Consider the following 16,817-nt stretch of genomic DNA (forward strand, 5'->3'; position numbering starts at 1 on the left):
TCTAACTATTAGTGTAATGGAAAGTTTAAAAATATAGGTGTGTTAAAGTGTGTGGTATATAAGATCTAAGAAACATGCAAAAAGAATCAATAATTGTGTGTTTTATAATTTAAGAGAAAATAATATTCTCTCAGATGACTGTGGCTACAAGAAATGAAGGTCAGCTGTACTTAAGATCATTTTTTTCTGAGGCTGCTGTTGCAGGTTTTAATACCTTTAGTGCCTTCTGATTAAAGGCATTTTATTGTGGAGTGTTTCTATTATTTTTTTGTTTCCAGTGAGAGCTTTTTGATAGAATCCCTGAAAGAGGACTTGTATTTGTAGGGAGTCTGAACACATGGAATTTGAATCCTAGTTAATAGTGAATTCTCTACAGCAGGAAGGAAAAGCTTATGAATATTTTCCTTGGCTCTGAAAGTGGGAGCTGACACTAGTTTGTATTGGAGAATTTTAACTAATGATTATGACAATACTTATCTGCTAATTTGTTTTTCCATGTCTGGAATCAGTATGCTAAATATGTGTGAAATTTTTGGAGCTCATGCTAAAATTTCAACTGGCCAAATACTTATCTGCATTTCACTATTATTGAAATAATGATAGTAATAATAATAAATAATAGTAAACACAGTAACTGTTTCTTTTTATGAGTTCACTGAACTAAAGTAGGAGATCATGACATAGCTAAACACATCTTCATTATTTTGATAAATATAGAGTAATGTCTATTAACACCAAAGGCTTGTTAGAAAAAAGCCTGTGTGAGTTTTTTTTTTTAATGCCATGCTTTTGTATAGGTAGCTACATATTTCAAAACTAAGGAGTGCTGATTGCCACAGACACTCCTGACATCCAGATATGTGTAATCTCCAACAGTATCTACAACAGGACTTGAGCTAATTCATTTATCTCAGTTAACATATCTGTGCAACCTATCATGCTAGGTTTGATGCCAAATTTCTTGGGTGATGCTGAAGAATTTTCCCAGTTGTACAACAAGCATGAGAAAGCTTTCAAATTGAGGGAGAAAATGGCAAACAGGAAGTTCGTATTACAGGCTTGATTGCTGAATTTTTTAAAATGTAAATTATTATGAGTTGGGATACTGTTATTTACAAATAAACTTAGTTTTTATCAGTTAGTTATCAACAGTCACTGTCAATCATTTTTGTATTTCCTGTTCCATATGCTTGAATCTGTTAATGTTTTAACATTGTTTTATATGTGTTTTGTGTCTTTTTAGTGTTGGAATTATGTTGAGCAATATGGTTGCCTCTTTAACAAATGTGATAGTTGTTTTTATAAATATAAGTAAAACAGGATATTTTTTAATCAGTGAACTTATTTCTGTTTGACATTGAAGAACAAACCTCAGAATATTCTCTCAGTGCACTGAGAAGCTCGGGTTAAAGGATGGCTCTTATGGAATGAGAGGAGCTGCAGCATCATTCAAACATTTCTTGTGCTGCTGAGCTCCTGCCTGAGAGCTCCAGTCAGTGCAGTCTCCAGGGACATCCCTGAAGATCCAGCTGCTGTGGCTCTGTGACTCTTTTCTGTTCTCTTTCTGCAAAGATTCATCTCTGCTGTCCATCCTGGTAGTCTCTTGTGCAGACTGGTCTCTGTCCATGCTGCCCGACTGCTGCTGGGCCCCTTGGCATAGGTCAGAATGAGAAACATCATTTTTATTTCTCAGAGGAGAACCATCACGAACCATAAATGCACATATTATTCTTGCTGGAGAGCTGATGCTTCTGTTACTTGACTGTTGTAGCACGTGAACCTTAAACTTACAAAATTGTAACATTCCTGATATGAAAATTGGCTTAGTAGGATAAGGACTCAAATCATAAAAAGAGAAACAAATTATTATATTTCATTTTTTAGGCCCTTGCAACACATTCATCATCCTTTTCATGCACTATACTATTCTTCAAATCACAAGCAGTTTTTAAAAACAAGTTTGAAGTTAATTTTATTAGCCATGTGTCTTAGAAAAATACCCTCCCTGTTTGGACATTGTTTCCCTGTGTGAAGCTGTGAGTTCGTTCACAGGCTTAGCAAGGCCATAAGTGATTTGCTTTGTACAGCTATTTGGTATTGCCCTCCACACCAATAATCCTTTAGTATAATAAAATACATGTCTTTCCTTCTTTACTAGAAGTTATAGAGAAGTCTTCTGATCACCCAGCTATGAAAAGCACCATGACTGGTTCTGCCCAGAAGCTGCATGAATACATGTGGAGCAGAAAAGTTGCTCTTTATAGCCAGCTGTAAAATTCTTTCAAGCCCTGTTAATGTTCAAGCCTGAGAAGGCTTTTCTCACCAAGATATAGAATAGCTCAGCATACCAGCCTTCAGCAGTGTGTATGAGTCAAGATTTCACTCCAAGCCTACACTTTACTGGTGAAACTCAAAGTCAGCCAGCCCATTTCAAGAAGAAAAATGTCATTTGGTTCCAGTAAGCATCCACAGAACACACTCCAGATTTGACAAACGTTGTAATTAGTTGCTTTTGTGTGTTTAGTACACAGTGCAAATGCTGTAAAATGTTTTTCACATGATGCAACATTGCCAGCAGATAATCACTGGAGCAGTAAACCAAAAGAATTTGTGTATATCCTACAAGCTGCAGGAGGATAAGAAAATGTAAACAAAAACCAAGAGCTGAATTTTTTCAGATGATACCATTCCTTTTCTTTTGTTAAACTGATTTGTTTTTAAATGTTACTTTTTGTCAGTTTCTCTAGAAATTGATTAGAAAACCCTAAACCAATGTTGTGAAAATGCTTTTTTTCTATCCTAGTTTTGACTGTGTGAATCTTTTTAGAAGATTTTCAGTTTAATTATGCAGCACTAAAAATTGCAATTAAACTGAATTTGCAATTGAAACTGCTCATTTTAGTTAACTGTCAAATTTACTATGGTGTTGTGAAATAGGAGCCTTTATTATTATGAGGTGTTTTGAAAAAAATTACTTTTTAAACGGGAGAAAAATGTCATATCCTTTAATCCTATCCCAATAAGCCAAGAATTTAAAGAAGAATTTAAAGACCAGTAAAGATGGTAACTCTTTAAGCACGATGGAGTTTCTTCCAGGTGGTATCTTAAAATACTGGTAAGCTGCAAGTATGGATGGTATTGAATAAAGTCTTCCTTTTGTGTACTTAATATCTTTTGTGAAATGTGTTTTTCAAAGGTGGGTGGAAGGCTAAAGTTGCTTTAAAGTAGTCTAGTGATAATCTACTTGTCTTAGGGATATCTGACATGTCCTGTTTTGCAGGATGCTATGATGCAATTTGATGGATATTGTGTATTATATGAGACTGTACGAATCTTAATATCTCTGTTCCTCTCTTTTAGCATGTGATGTACAGCTCTGTGTACATAGAGCAGCTCAGATGAGTGTCTGAGACTACCCTTTTCCTCTAAGCCCTAGGCATTTTTATCACTGTGCCAATAAAAGGAAGGGGATTTATGGGGTACTGCTTTTTAATTCATTCAATTCTCTGTTCATTGTGAGGTTAATGTTGTTGATCTATTTTTCTCTTGAAACAAATAAAAACAATATGTGCTGACACTGACTTTGACTTTTGACATGGGAGATAGAGGTCAACATTTAATTCTATATTTATAGACTACATGAACAATATTATCTGTATTAAAAACTCTTCACTCAGTCCTTGTCATTTTACAACTTAGTTCAGTAGCTTATATCACATTGAACGTTTTCTCCAACTCTGATCAAGGTGCCATCATTCACAGCACTTCACTTAAGGGGTTGTCAGCCTTTCCATTAAAAATACCTTTTTTCAGGAGTTCATAACTTGACTAGCTAAAAGAATTACACCAAGACTGTCCTGGGGCTTTTTTTTTAAGGAAAATATCCATAAAAATATACCCTAGTCCTAAAACAAACAATCCAACAAGGAACCCAAATAAAGAGAGGAGATGACTTGTATAGCACATATGCCATGGCCATTTTTATTTAAGAAAATGATTTATCAAGCAGGTATAACACTGCTTAAATATTTAACCATTTCTTTATACCTGAAATATTCTTGGCTGTGTATAAGAGGTGCTTGTCACACAAATTTTAGGTGCCTCAAACCCAATCCACTAAGAAATTGGGTACCAGTGCCAGGGTAATGATGTGAGGATTGTAAGAACTGTACCTGTGTAAGCCCCCTCACAGAGGAACTTACACTTCTGGAGGGCATTGTACTTCTCAAATGAAAATAATAAATTTTTCCTTTTCAGGGATGAAGGAAGGACAATCCCATTTTCTTTTAGTGGATACGACAATTGTGCATGAGCATTTCTTGGGATATGGAAAAGGACTTTAAGATCCCTTCAGATCAGGTAAAGTGATTTCACTGAGACAAATCTTTAGCTTTCTGTCCTGTTCTGATATTCCTGGGTGTAATGTGTAAGAGCCTTTGCTGATTTTTAGAAGCTAAGATCTGGCATGCGTAAATGTTCCTCTATTCTTGCTTGCAGGATGAAGGCCTGTGCTGTACCTTTATATTCAGGAAATTCATTGAATTCATATTCAGAATATTCATTGAATTATCAATGCAGTTATTATTAATTTGCATTTGTTTCTAGCGATTATCCAGTATTCTTTGAGACAATGGTAAGAAATATGAGATTAAAGTTGTCTTTCTATGCAAACAATCAGTAATATTTTCCACTGGTTGCTTTTTTCATCTAAATATGTACTTCCTTGGTAATAACAAGAACAAACAAAATGGAATAACCCACACGGTTTAATCTATGTGTTTTTAAAATGTCTTAGCATGTACCATATTTATGTAAAAACCCCTCCTAAAATAGCTATTGCAATCTGTAAGTTTTTGCAATATGTGAGGTTTTATATTAATATGCATATACATAGGTCAATATTAACTGCCAAGGTATTTTAGGTAAGGTTTATAGGAATTATTATGCATTTGTAAAGTGTTCTGTAATTCATATATCTTTATTGGAAAGCAGAGAATCTGCCACATTTTGTATGTGACTATCTTAATAAGGGCTGTGAAACTGAAACATTGATGGATCATGTTACATACCAGGCATATCTGAAAAGTTTTTCATTAAAATGAACTCGTAAAGACTCTTAGTGCTTGCTTCTCAGCAGATGGCAAGAGGTGTTTATTTGCCTTATGGAATTCTTTCTGTTTATATACAGAGAAACGGAGAGGACAGCTCTGAGGGATTCAGTTAGTACTTGTAGGAGTATTTAAAATATATATGGTTACTATTAGCCCTAAAAGTTCATTTATACACTCATTTTTTTAACTAGTTCTACCTTTGCATTAAAACTGTTCCAAGCATTGGACTTCCTTGGAAAAAATATATCTTCCTGCTGTGGAACCCAGTGTGATAAAGATTTTAATATAAGGGCTTTTTTAAAGTCAGATCTTTTCCCTTCTTTGTCTATCTTTCCTTCTGTCTGCCTGATTCACTGTTAAACAGCTCCTGCTCTATTTCTGGCACTTATGAACTTTATTTCTCTTTCCTTGTCCTTTTTCTTTCCATCTGTTTGCTGGTTTCATTGTCTCTTAGCTGCCGTTCTCCATTATTACATCCTTCAATCTGCAAATCCTCTCCCATATGTGCTCTTGTCCTTCCCTAGGCCTCCTGCCTTTTGATTTTTTCCAGATCTCATTTCCTTTTCACCTGATCTGGCTTTATTCAACTCTGCTCTTGTCTATCTTTCGGCCTGTCTCAGGCCTCCCTTTTTCCTTCTGTCCAGTTGTGAATCCATAAACTAAACAAGACTTTGGCAGAAGAAGTCAACAAATGTGGTGTTCAGACTAGAGCCTGACAGCTGGAAAAGGAAAAAGGGGATGCAAAAGCCAAACTTTTGATTAGACTGGTGTGAATACTTTTTAATGAACAAAACATTCATTGAATGTAACCTCTTCTGCTTTCAAAGTTTCCTGCAACAGATTGAGACATTCTGTATTTTATGTAGTTAATATTATTTATGAATTTTATTTGAACATATTCCTGATATGTTTGTAACAGTTTATGCTAGGAACCATGCTTTGTACTGTCTTGGGCATTTGCAAGGATATAAAATGTTATTATTTCAATTTCTGGCTTGGGTGAATTACAGAATTAGGAATTGTGCAGATTGGAGACTTCATCAGTATAAAATTAAAAATTCATAATTATAGTTAGGGAATTGAAATTTAATTTAAAATATGATTTGAAGTTGGAATTTGTTTTTTCTAGAAAGATTTAAAGAACTGCCAAATATTATCACATCAAATGACATTTTAAGTCGGAATGGACCAAATGTCAGTTATTTTTGCCAAAATCCTGTAAAATTCCTGAACAACTAATCTTCCTAATTTGCAGACTGCCTGCTCTCTCTAAGTTTGGTACCTCGCATCTGTGCTAACCAAAAATAAAACTTTAAGTATTTGACTGGGCTGAGTTTTGGGTTTTCTTTGCTATGCTGCTTTACTGAGGAGAGAAGCACCACGTCTGCAGGAGTGCCAGCACATTTACATGGGTTAGAGCCCATTAGGAGTACATGCACCTGTAAATAGCAAATGTATTAAGACTGTGTTCTCCCAACCTGACAATATCAAAAATACCCAGAGACAGGCTGAATTTTGAATAAAAAACTAAAAGGCCAATCTTATGATGGTATACTCTGTCCACAAACCCTTGGTTAAAGAGCATCCCCTGCACCTGAAACCACTTCAAGATGCCTGATCTTGTTTTAAATAAGTAAAATTAAAACCCTAACATTGTTTCTATGATAACAGCATTTTAGTTACAGCTCCCAATTAAAAAATTAATTCCCCAGTCTGAAGGCGTCAGACTGGATTACATTCTTTGTTAAAGGAAAAAAGAAAGAATCTTCTGTCTGGTGACCTTTATTTTGGCTGAAGGCTAATAGAGATAGACATTGAGCTCTAGAGAGAAAATTCTCCCAGGAAATATGCATACTGATATTACTTTATTTACATTATTGTTTTCTAATTCAAATAAGAGTGCTGCTTTTGGGGCTATGTGCACGATTTCCCTGCATGGCTTTGTAGCTGAAACTCTTGCAGCCCCTGCCAGCAGCTCTGGCCTCAGTGGGTGTTGGGGCACTTCTGTCTGTCCCCTCTGAAGGGGCTGGGGCTGCTTTCCCAGCACACCCTGCCTTAGTTCTGCCTGGGGAAAGCTGGGCCAACTCTTAGCTTGATGTTTGTGTGTTGTTCTGTACCTTTTTCCTTGGGTTATATTGCCTTTGTGCTGCTGGGAGAGTGCAGAGTAAAGGGTACAGGAAAGGCTTAGACCTTCTGAGAAGACACCAATGTGCTGGCAGGGAAAGAACCTCCTCTCTGCAGAGCTGTGGCAGAGAATGAGAATGAGTTGTAGGAGATTGTTAAAAGCTGCTTTTCAGAGGGAGGCAAAGGAAGAGACCTGCCTGGAAGGACAAAATGGATGAGGAGCTTTGTCTAAGGATCCCTCCTGTGGGGCATTTTTGGCTGTAAGCACTTAGGAGTTCACAGCCCTGCCCTGATGCCCATTTTAACACATGCAGGCAGATTCACACCAGAGTTTCACCTACCTGCATTGTAGAGGAGTTTGAGTAGAATAACAGGTAGAGCACATTTCTGGGATTTGCACAGGGAAGTAGTCCTCCACATTAGTATTGGTTCCCACCCTTGAGACAGAGGTTCTCCTCTGTTATAACACTGCCACAGCAATTTCAGATTCCTAAAATTTCCTCCTGGAGTGACTGGGCAGTCTGCATTGAGCCATACCTTGCTGGCTTATGAGCTCCTCTTGCCCATGTGCAGTGAGCACTGTGTGTCACTTACCAATGCCACATCCAGGCACAGCTAGTAAATGTTTTTCACTGGATTGTGTTTTTATTGCATTTTTTTGTTGTTTTTTTTTAAGTACACTTACAGCTCTAGGGTAGAGAAGCCCTGGCTGGGATAGTTGATTTTCCTCTGTTCTGAAGCAGAGCCAAGAAAACTGTTTTCTATGATGTTTTTCTGTCTTGCAGGCAATCCCAATGGCCTTACTCTTGAAGAAGAGGAGAGTGCAAGGAGTCTTCTCTTCTGCACCTAGAATGAAAAGCAAGAACATGCCTTCTCACTGGCAGGACCACTGATTTCCTGGCTGATGATGCAGAGACATTGAGCTTGCTTTAAGGCAATTCAGTAATTTCCCTGGAACAACATGCCTTCAGGAGTGGAAGATCTTCAATGAAATATACTTTGTGTGGAAAATGCTTTATTGCTCACTGCCTAACAGCAGCCCCTCATGTGGAGCTTCCCTGTAAGTGTGCTGTTTTACATCCATTCAGTTTTTACTCTTTTGAAAGGGGAGAGAGGAAGATAAGAAGTAATGTTAGGAGTCTGATATGTGCTACTATTTGTTAGGAAGGTTCTGTCTCCTAGGACATTTTTGCCCATCTTAACTGCTAATGTTCCTCAAAAACTCAAAAAAACTACCACAGCAGTAATGAATCTTTGCTGATGGACATCAGATGTTTTTCTGGGTTTTAAAAGAGTCTAAAAAAAAAATCAAATTATTCAATCTTCAGAAAAGTTAACAGGTGTTCATATCAGAGAGGTAATGAAATATTGCCTCAGGTAAGGAAATAGTGCTGTAGTGCACCAGTAAATCAGAACACTTTTCTTGTTCCAAGCTGACTTAACTTGCTTTCAGTAGTTCTGCATATCTTTGTTTATAAATCTAAGTGCTATTGTGTTGTATTGTACTTTGCAGTGTAATAAATTGTAACATTCAACATTAACTGGTCAGGCTTCAGTGATAACAAAAGTTCAGCAGGCTGGTGGCACTCTGATCAATATTGCCTTCTATTTATAGTATTGTTACAAATTGAAGTTTTATTTAAATTAGACAATGCTGAGATGCTTACAGTGGATCAATAAACTAAAATACAGTAACGGATTTTAATTCATGGCTGATATGCTGCTAGTCTTTTGTCACATGCACCCTTAATGTCCCCTAAACAAAATCACATTTACATATCTTGTTGTCTGGCAAAGCTGCAAAACTGTTTTAAAGAAGGAAGGCTTTGCTGTGCAATGAGCAGGAAAGATATTGGATAGGAGGGGAAAAGGCCAGATAACTTCTGTTTGGTTGGGGATTTTTTGTGTGCTTGTTTTGCTGTTTTTCTATTCAATGAATCAGTTTAACCTGAGCTATATTTGATGTACACCATATAGATGGTGCTTGTGCTTGGATTCTGCTCTGCTATTCACACCAACATTTCTCCAATGGCAGCAGAACTGGTTTTTTGTTACTTCATCTCTGTTATGACATTAGATTGTAGCTAATATGATATATCTTGTTCTTAGGGGCCACCATCAGGTTATGGGGTTTGATTTGGGATATGACAACCCAAAGACTATTGAACAATATTTTCAGTACTTTTGCTTGAATTAAAATATGAGGTTTTCTTGCAATTATTACAATTTGATTTCTGTCAGCCTTATCTAATCATTAGGTGATAGTTCATATGTGAGCCACCAACAATATCTGAGCAATCAGCCTGGCTGTGTGCATCAGCTGAAGACAAAGGAATTGATGTGTTCCTGCTGACACAAGGGGAATGGTCAAGAATCTTAATTATATATTAATCATCATGGTCAGGTGGCACAACCAACAAAGTCCCTCTCACACAATCCAAGATAAACTCGGAATAATGATGTCAGAAAAATCACTATAGAGCTTTTACAATGCCACTGATTTATCTGAAGAAGAATTTTGAGATGGGTGATTAATAGGGAGATTTGCCATTATACACTGTTAAATTTTAAACAAAGTCTAAATATTCTTAGAAGAATTCCCTTTTGTTCTTCCAATAGCAAGCTTAGGTGCTCTAAAGCTGAGGGGATAATTCAGTCTGACCTCTTAGATGTTGCAGATAAGAGAAAGAGATGAAAAAATGCCATATATACCATATGTCTAACAAGATTTATAAGTGTATTCCCCTGCCAAAAAAAGATCCAGGCCTTTTTTTCCAACATAGTAACTCTAGCTGGCAAAGCTTGGGCTGAGTATCCCTCTCCCAACATGTCCTGACCCTTCACATGTCCTGCTGCTTTACACACAGATGTGGGGGTCCTGTGCACTTGTCATGGGCACAGTAACAATCAGTGCCCTTCTGTGTCTCTATTCCAAACTCCACTTTCAATCCCACTGCAATTTTTCTTCCTTTCCCCCAGATGTTTCAGGCAAAACCAGAAGCAAGCCAAAGATTTGAAATAACTGCTCTTGAGATGGCTGTGACAGAAAGAAAACAGAGAGATTAGTGGGAAATTAGAAAACAAAAGTTCTGGATTAACTAAATAAAACACATCTTCTCTAGCTGAGATTAGCTGTTCTGTCAGCTCTGGAGATAGACAAAGCATGGATGTTTGTGACAAACGTATGGGGGAGTGTGTGAATCCTCCTTCTGAAGTGTGGATGAGGGAGGCACAGCAGGAGTGAGTGTCACAGGGATGTGGATGGTTACAGGGGGTGATTGTAGGGGATCCTTGAGGCTCTAAAGAGGTATTTGGCTTTCTCTCACTGTCCATCTGGGAAGTGTGCACAATAACAAATTGGGGTACGGGACATCCCAGGAGGGCATGAAGGGCACTGAAAATCTTCTTGGTTGTGGAAGGGTCTGAGCTCACAGGAAAGTAACAGCACAGCTGAATGTTTTGCATTTCTCCCAGTCTGCTGATTCTTTTGTCCTCCGAGTTATCTTGTTCTCAGGGTCAGTAATCCTTGCATACTGGCAGATACTTGTGTCTTCTGAAGTTTTGCTTTCCTTCTGGCCATGTGTTTCCCTACAAGTCTCTAAGTCTTTTAAAAAATATTTTTATTTTTCTCCCTTCTTTGCTGCCACCAGGTTATTCCTCCTTCTGCCACCTACTGCTGTGGCTGCTGCCTTCTCAGTGTGTGAAGTACCATTCACATCAAATAAAGAAGGGAGTAGAGCAGGCTTTTAACTTCAACTGTGGGCACAGCTGGGGGGAGCTGCTTTCTAGCAGCAGGAAACATTGTCTTCTTGTTCTGTAAGAATTTCTGAGGCTGGTTTTCCCAGATCAAAATGTAAAAGAGACTCCACTTCATCCAGAGATTATACTTATATATATATGTGGGTATATAGATTTATATATATACACACACAAATAATATATTTTCTTTAATCTTGACCTTCTCTCTTCTCAGATAGTCTTCCTCCTCCACCTTAGCAGCGATGGGAATCTCCCTGAGAGACCTGAAGCTATGGAGTGTAAAAACTGGAGAGAGATTATCTTGTGCCTTTTTCTGGCTTTTGTCATCCTTCTCCTTTTTGGTTGGATGACAGGGCTGTGATCTAGAGAGAGTGTGAGACAAGCAAACTGGCTGTACTCTGCCCCATTTGGCAGAGAATACTAAGATCTTCTGAAATTAAAGTCCATAGTTTTAATAGCATTTTTGAGACCTCATCCTGCATATTAGAACTTAGCCAGGTATTAGGTAATTTAGATAATAAATTCTCTTCAAAGTGACCCATCATCTTAGTATTTATTTTTTTTCTAGAGGATGTAAGGCATAAAAGCAAGCTTTGTAGTTTTATATCTGTCAGCATGTCACATAAATATCTCAGTAACTACTGATCTTATCACCATAAAACTTCCATTTATACAGTTAGACATGTCATGTTGGTCAGTTGCACAAAAAGTTAAGTACATGCAATATTAAACTCCAGCCCATGCCAGCTCCATTAGCCCACATCTTGAAGTTCTCTCTGAACACTATTAGAGAAGTGGGGGAGGAGCAGGAGGCAGCACACATCAGAATCAGACGAGGATGGACTCATGTTGAAAATTACTGAAATGATGAAAGAGTTTGCAGAGGGATGTTTAGAGTCTTTGCATTTCCCTGAAAATCAAAAGATCTGTTTTCTGTTTGATGAATGACTTTAATAGTTTTAATGACCTCATATAATTTATTTGATTGTATTGTTCATTTTTATTAGAAAATCAGCCTAGCAGAGTTTCAAGTTGTATCACCTTTGCATGTCAGAATTGAACTCTGATCTAAACTTGCCATCTTAAAACTTATATTGCTTTTTTGCCATTTTAATATTAAGAGTTAACTTCAAAAAATGCTGAAGTTTTTTGTTTTTTTTTTTAAGGATTCAGACTGGTTCCTAACAGACTTGGCAGGAATGTGTCTTTAAAAAGCAATGTAAGCAGTTACTTTTTTCTAGAGTAAAGTTTGTTGGGAGTGATAGTTTAGAAATTGTGCAATTTATTCATTTGATTTATGTTTTGAAAACTCCCATGAATACTTCAATTAATACTGTTTACTAGTCTTAAGTTCTGCTGCATGTTGTGTTTTATGCCCCTTAGAAATATGTTTGTAGAAATATCTTACATAGTAAGTTATGTGTGAGTCAAGGCATTTTCAGGTTAAATGAAGTTAAAGGACAGTTTTATTAAAACATGCATGCTAGTTGTCTGCCTAATGTTATCAAATTAGTTAATTTTAAGTATAGAGACTATAGAAAAAAAATACTGAAAATATGTAACTTTGTTCTCTGTGAGGCCTGGAAACTATACTGGCTCCTCTCGTACGCACATACTTCTGCAGATATGTGCAGCAAATTGCAGGTAAAGTAAGTATTTGGTGCTGCACACAAATATCTGCCTAGGCCAAATTATTCAGCTTCTGGAAATTATAAGAAAGTCACTAACTTTGCATCTTTGTGCTTGTTTTTACATTTGTGTAAATGGCAGCACATTTCCTCTACAAAATACAGAGAACATCTCTCATACTTATCTTTACAGAAATCCATGAGGCTGCATTTTTTTGGCAGCGCTGATAGCAGAAAATCTTTCTGCTTCCTTTTTTTTTGTTAATGATACAAAATCGACTTTGCTATGGTATTCCCTGCAGAAAACAGTGCATTAAAAATAATGGTGGTTAAATTTGTATGTGTTCAAGAGTGTTACAATGTGAGGGGTGAGTCCAGTGTTCTGAAACAGTGAGACATGTGCAATGCTGAAAACATGCATGCTGTGTAAAAGCACGTAGCTTCCCTAATTTCAGTTAAACCACTTGTGTGTAGTCTCCAATTTTTCATTTATAAAGCTGTGTTTAATTTAAGGCTGGGTTGAGTGTGCTTGTCACTGAGTCCACTATTGGCAAGACTGGTCATTAAAAAAATATTAGAACTAAACTTGATTTGCCAGGATCCCAAATGAAGAGGAATCAAGGAGAAATTTGAGTAGTGGCCTTTTTCCCTTCTCCTGAAGGAGACATTATCAACTCATTAGCTACAAGCCTGCACAGAGGCCCCAACTGTGACTCTTAAAGCAAGAAATACATTTCTTGTGGTTAAGATTGACTTTCAGCATGCCAGCTGTCCCTCTTTTGGAAGGATTGGCCTTATTTTTCAAGTAGAACATGTGCCATCTTGATTACCCAAACTCTTAATTCAATGCTGTTTTATGCTTTGTCTCCTCAAAATATCCCTTATATCCAGCTTTGATTGGTGGGTAGATGTACCAGTACTGATCGGCTTAATTACCAGTGTGAGGCAGCGCAATGCAGACATGAGGTAGCAGCACACCTTTCCCAGCATTCTGAGGTAATTAACCAAAAAATATTTCCCTGCCACCTGTCTAGCCTTGGAGAAAATCCAGTTTTCTTTCCAAGCGATGGGAAGGGGGGATCAGAGCAGAGTTTGGGTAGTAGGATGGTTATCCATGTGGTTTTTGTTCTTCCCAGAGTCATCTGCAATGGTTAAATATGGAGGCTGAGGCTGCTACCCCCTGTCTTTCCCAACTCCCAATATTGTATCTGTAGCAAAAATATGTGAAGAATTAAGGTGAGCCATGTAGGAAACCGTGAGCTGTGAACTTCCAGGGTTCACAAAGGCTGGAATGCTGAATATACCTTTGGATGTATGAAGAACAAAAATCAACAAAGTTTGGATTTACTATGGCCAGGTTAAAATTCCTCATTTTTATCTCAGTTTTTCAAGGCTTAAACTCAATTCAATAGCCATTAAAAGGCAAAATTTTTTGTGTGTTCGGTGCTTAGCAGAAATATGCTGTAATTCTTACCATGCCTGGGTGAAAACATATATAGTCTAGTTACATTCATTATCTACAGCAAATTAAATATAAAATATCTCACACCCAGTGCTTACCTTGATATAGCATTCCAAACCAAAAAAAATAGTATAAAATATCACAAAAACAGAATGTGGATGAAACAATGTTGCTTTTGATTTTATTTTAAAATATATTTCTTTCTTATATTATACTGAAAAAGCATAGCACAAATTAAAAAGTGATGATAGCAATTCTAGAATAACTTCTGAGTTCTGATGGATTGTAAAGCATGCAAGCTAATGGATGTAGTCATCCATCCATGAAGAAGACTTCTATGGTTAAAGCATCTCAGCTGATCTAAAATATTTTTCTAAGACACTGACATACCTTATGGTTTCAAGTGGCCTTTAACTGGTTTTGACTCAATGAAGATTGTAAAAAACAAATAACTTTGCCATTATACTAAAGTCTATTCCCATGTCATGTTTCCAGAAAACAACTCAAGTTTGAGACAAGTTCAATTATCTGTAGTTAGATTTTTTATTTTTTTGTTAATGCTGGAATAGTTATTCTGCCATGGCTCAGGAATAGCTAATGGAATTTCATTCAAGCCTCGTTTAAAAAACAAAACCCATACTTTTTGGCAGGACACAAGTGGGAAGAGATTTAGTCCACAAGATATATTTTATCCTGGCATGTGGGAGAACAGTTGGTGGAAAATGGTTTCCCCTGTAGCCAGTTAGAAACTTTAACTATCTGCCAATGATTGCTGTGAATGTGGTGCATGACATATCATGAGAATTCACATAAATAAAATGGAAAAAGCATCCAGTTCAAGACTGCCTCTATGGGAGGGTTGAGAAGAAATATATGATGAGAGGGAGAGAAGAGTTTTATAATCAAAACTTCTAGGAATAGACCTCTGGAGCCCTGGCTGGGATACTGAGACCTTCTGCAGTAGTTGTCTTTGAATTACATTTATCACTTTGTCTGCCCTCAACTGAGGATAATGAGGAAGGTTAAAAGGCAAGTTATTGTTAGTGCCTACAGGCTCATTGTTCAGAATTGCATTACCTGTAACTGTGACACTATGATACAAACAGAACTTACAAAATCTGAAATTTAAAGTGATTGAAAAAAGTTTTAAAAGTATCCATAGACTATGAAAATTTCTAAGGAAAGTTAATGTTAAGGTTAAGCAGAATTGAAGTGTCTACAGTTTACCACTCTATTGACTTTAGTTAGATGTGAATTAATGACTCTTATCTATGTTTCTCTAATCTTTTTAGCCAGTTGAAATTTCTGATGAATTTTGGAAGTTCAAGTAAACTTGATAAAAACATCTCCCTCCCACTAATGCTATTTAATTCTTACTTGATACACTTGCTCTGCAGTACCTGTGGCTGTAACAGGTCAGAAATAATGCCACAACTATTAAGCTATATGTTGAGACCCCAGGCATTGGACTAGAAAGTGGAATTTTGGAAGCAGCATGCCCCACTTATTCAGTTTTGGCACAAATCTACATTAAAGCTTTTGAAGTTTGCAGCCAAGGTACTTGCAGAGGTGGTGGTAGCTGGCCCATGGTATGCTGGTGTCTTTGTGGCCATGGGAGGTTTTGAGGTCTCTTGACTGCTTTTAATAAAAATGTGTGAAGCTTTTCTGTGGTTTCATCCTGTCTTACCAGGCATCACAAGCCTTCAGCTGAGGCCTGGTGAGATGGATGAGCGAAAGGTGGCCAAGTTCTCCTGCGCATGCAGAGGGCCTGTAAGGACGATCAGGCGTCATGGGGAGCAATGGATCTCAGAGAACCAGGAGGCCTCTCTGGTGATTCTGGGGAATTTTACCTGGTAAGCTGCATTCAAAGGAGAAAAATCCCAATCAGGCAGGAGCTTCAACTTGTGCAAAAGGCTCATGCAGTGTTGATGTTTGTGAAGAGACATGTTGGGGAACTGTGGGGAACAGGGCCTCCCCCTCAGGTGGCAGCAGGCAAGAGGTGCCCATGGAGCCAAGTGCCAGCCTGAGCCCCTGGGCAGTGCTGGCCATTCCTGGGCAGTGCTGGACATCTCTGGGCAGCGCTGGACATTCATGGGCTGAGGGTCCAGGGGCAGAGGGGCAGGCGGCTCCTGGTGCTGTCAGGCCCCAGGTGTCCCACATTTCCCACAGCAAACCTCAACGGCTTGGCAGCGTGACAGCAGCGGTGAGGGACATCAGGCTTCTCAGCCTCTTCCTGAAGAAGGGTGTCTGTGTTTCTCTCATCTATTGCTCTGTGTAGTTTTCTGGTTTTTTTATTTCAGTAAAGAGATTTGCCACTAAATCTATGGCAGATTTCTGCTCCAAAATAAGCAGCTCCTGGAGTTTTTTGGTGGTAACAGAGGCATTCACACCGTTCACACCTTCAGGAGGTGCAGCAAGCCCAGCAGTCTGGGCCTCACAGACTCATAGCAAGGCTGGAGTTGGAAAGGACCTTAAAGATCATCCAGTTTCAGCCCCACTGCAGCTTTCCAGGCTGCAGTGAGAGTTGGGGGTCCCTCACAGAATTCACACCTCAGAGAGACTTTACTGGTTTTATATTCCTTCCATCACATAAAAAACCCACTTCAGTTCCTCTCATTTGAGGCCATTGACTTCAGTGTGCCATGCCAGAAAAGTTGTTGAGAAATAATTTTGAAAAATCCTCAGAAACAAGAATGTACTTTGTGGCACTCTCAGTTCTTCAGTGATATTTGT

The 16,817-nt window shown here is 37.9% G+C and overlaps 1 long non-coding RNA gene across 1 annotated transcript in view; it reads right to left on the minus strand.

Moving 5' to 3' along the window:
• Window positions 1-1,509: 1,509 nt before the first annotated feature.
• The window catches only part of LOC141730807 (uncharacterized), a 59,005-nt gene continuing 43,697 nt past the window's right edge, over window positions 1,510-16,817 (minus strand). The window contains exons 2-3 of the long non-coding RNA XR_012582474.1: window positions 7,921-8,081; window positions 1,510-1,650 (exon numbers count right to left, since the gene is read on the minus strand). This is a non-coding gene — a long non-coding RNA (uncharacterized LOC141730807). The remainder of the gene's footprint in view (window positions 1,651-7,920; window positions 8,082-16,817) is intronic.

The sequence above is a fragment of the Zonotrichia albicollis genome, chromosome 13 (assembly GCF_047830755.1).
Source record: "Zonotrichia albicollis isolate bZonAlb1 chromosome 13, bZonAlb1.hap1, whole genome shotgun sequence".
NCBI lineage: Eukaryota > Metazoa > Chordata > Aves > Passeriformes > Passerellidae > Zonotrichia > Zonotrichia albicollis.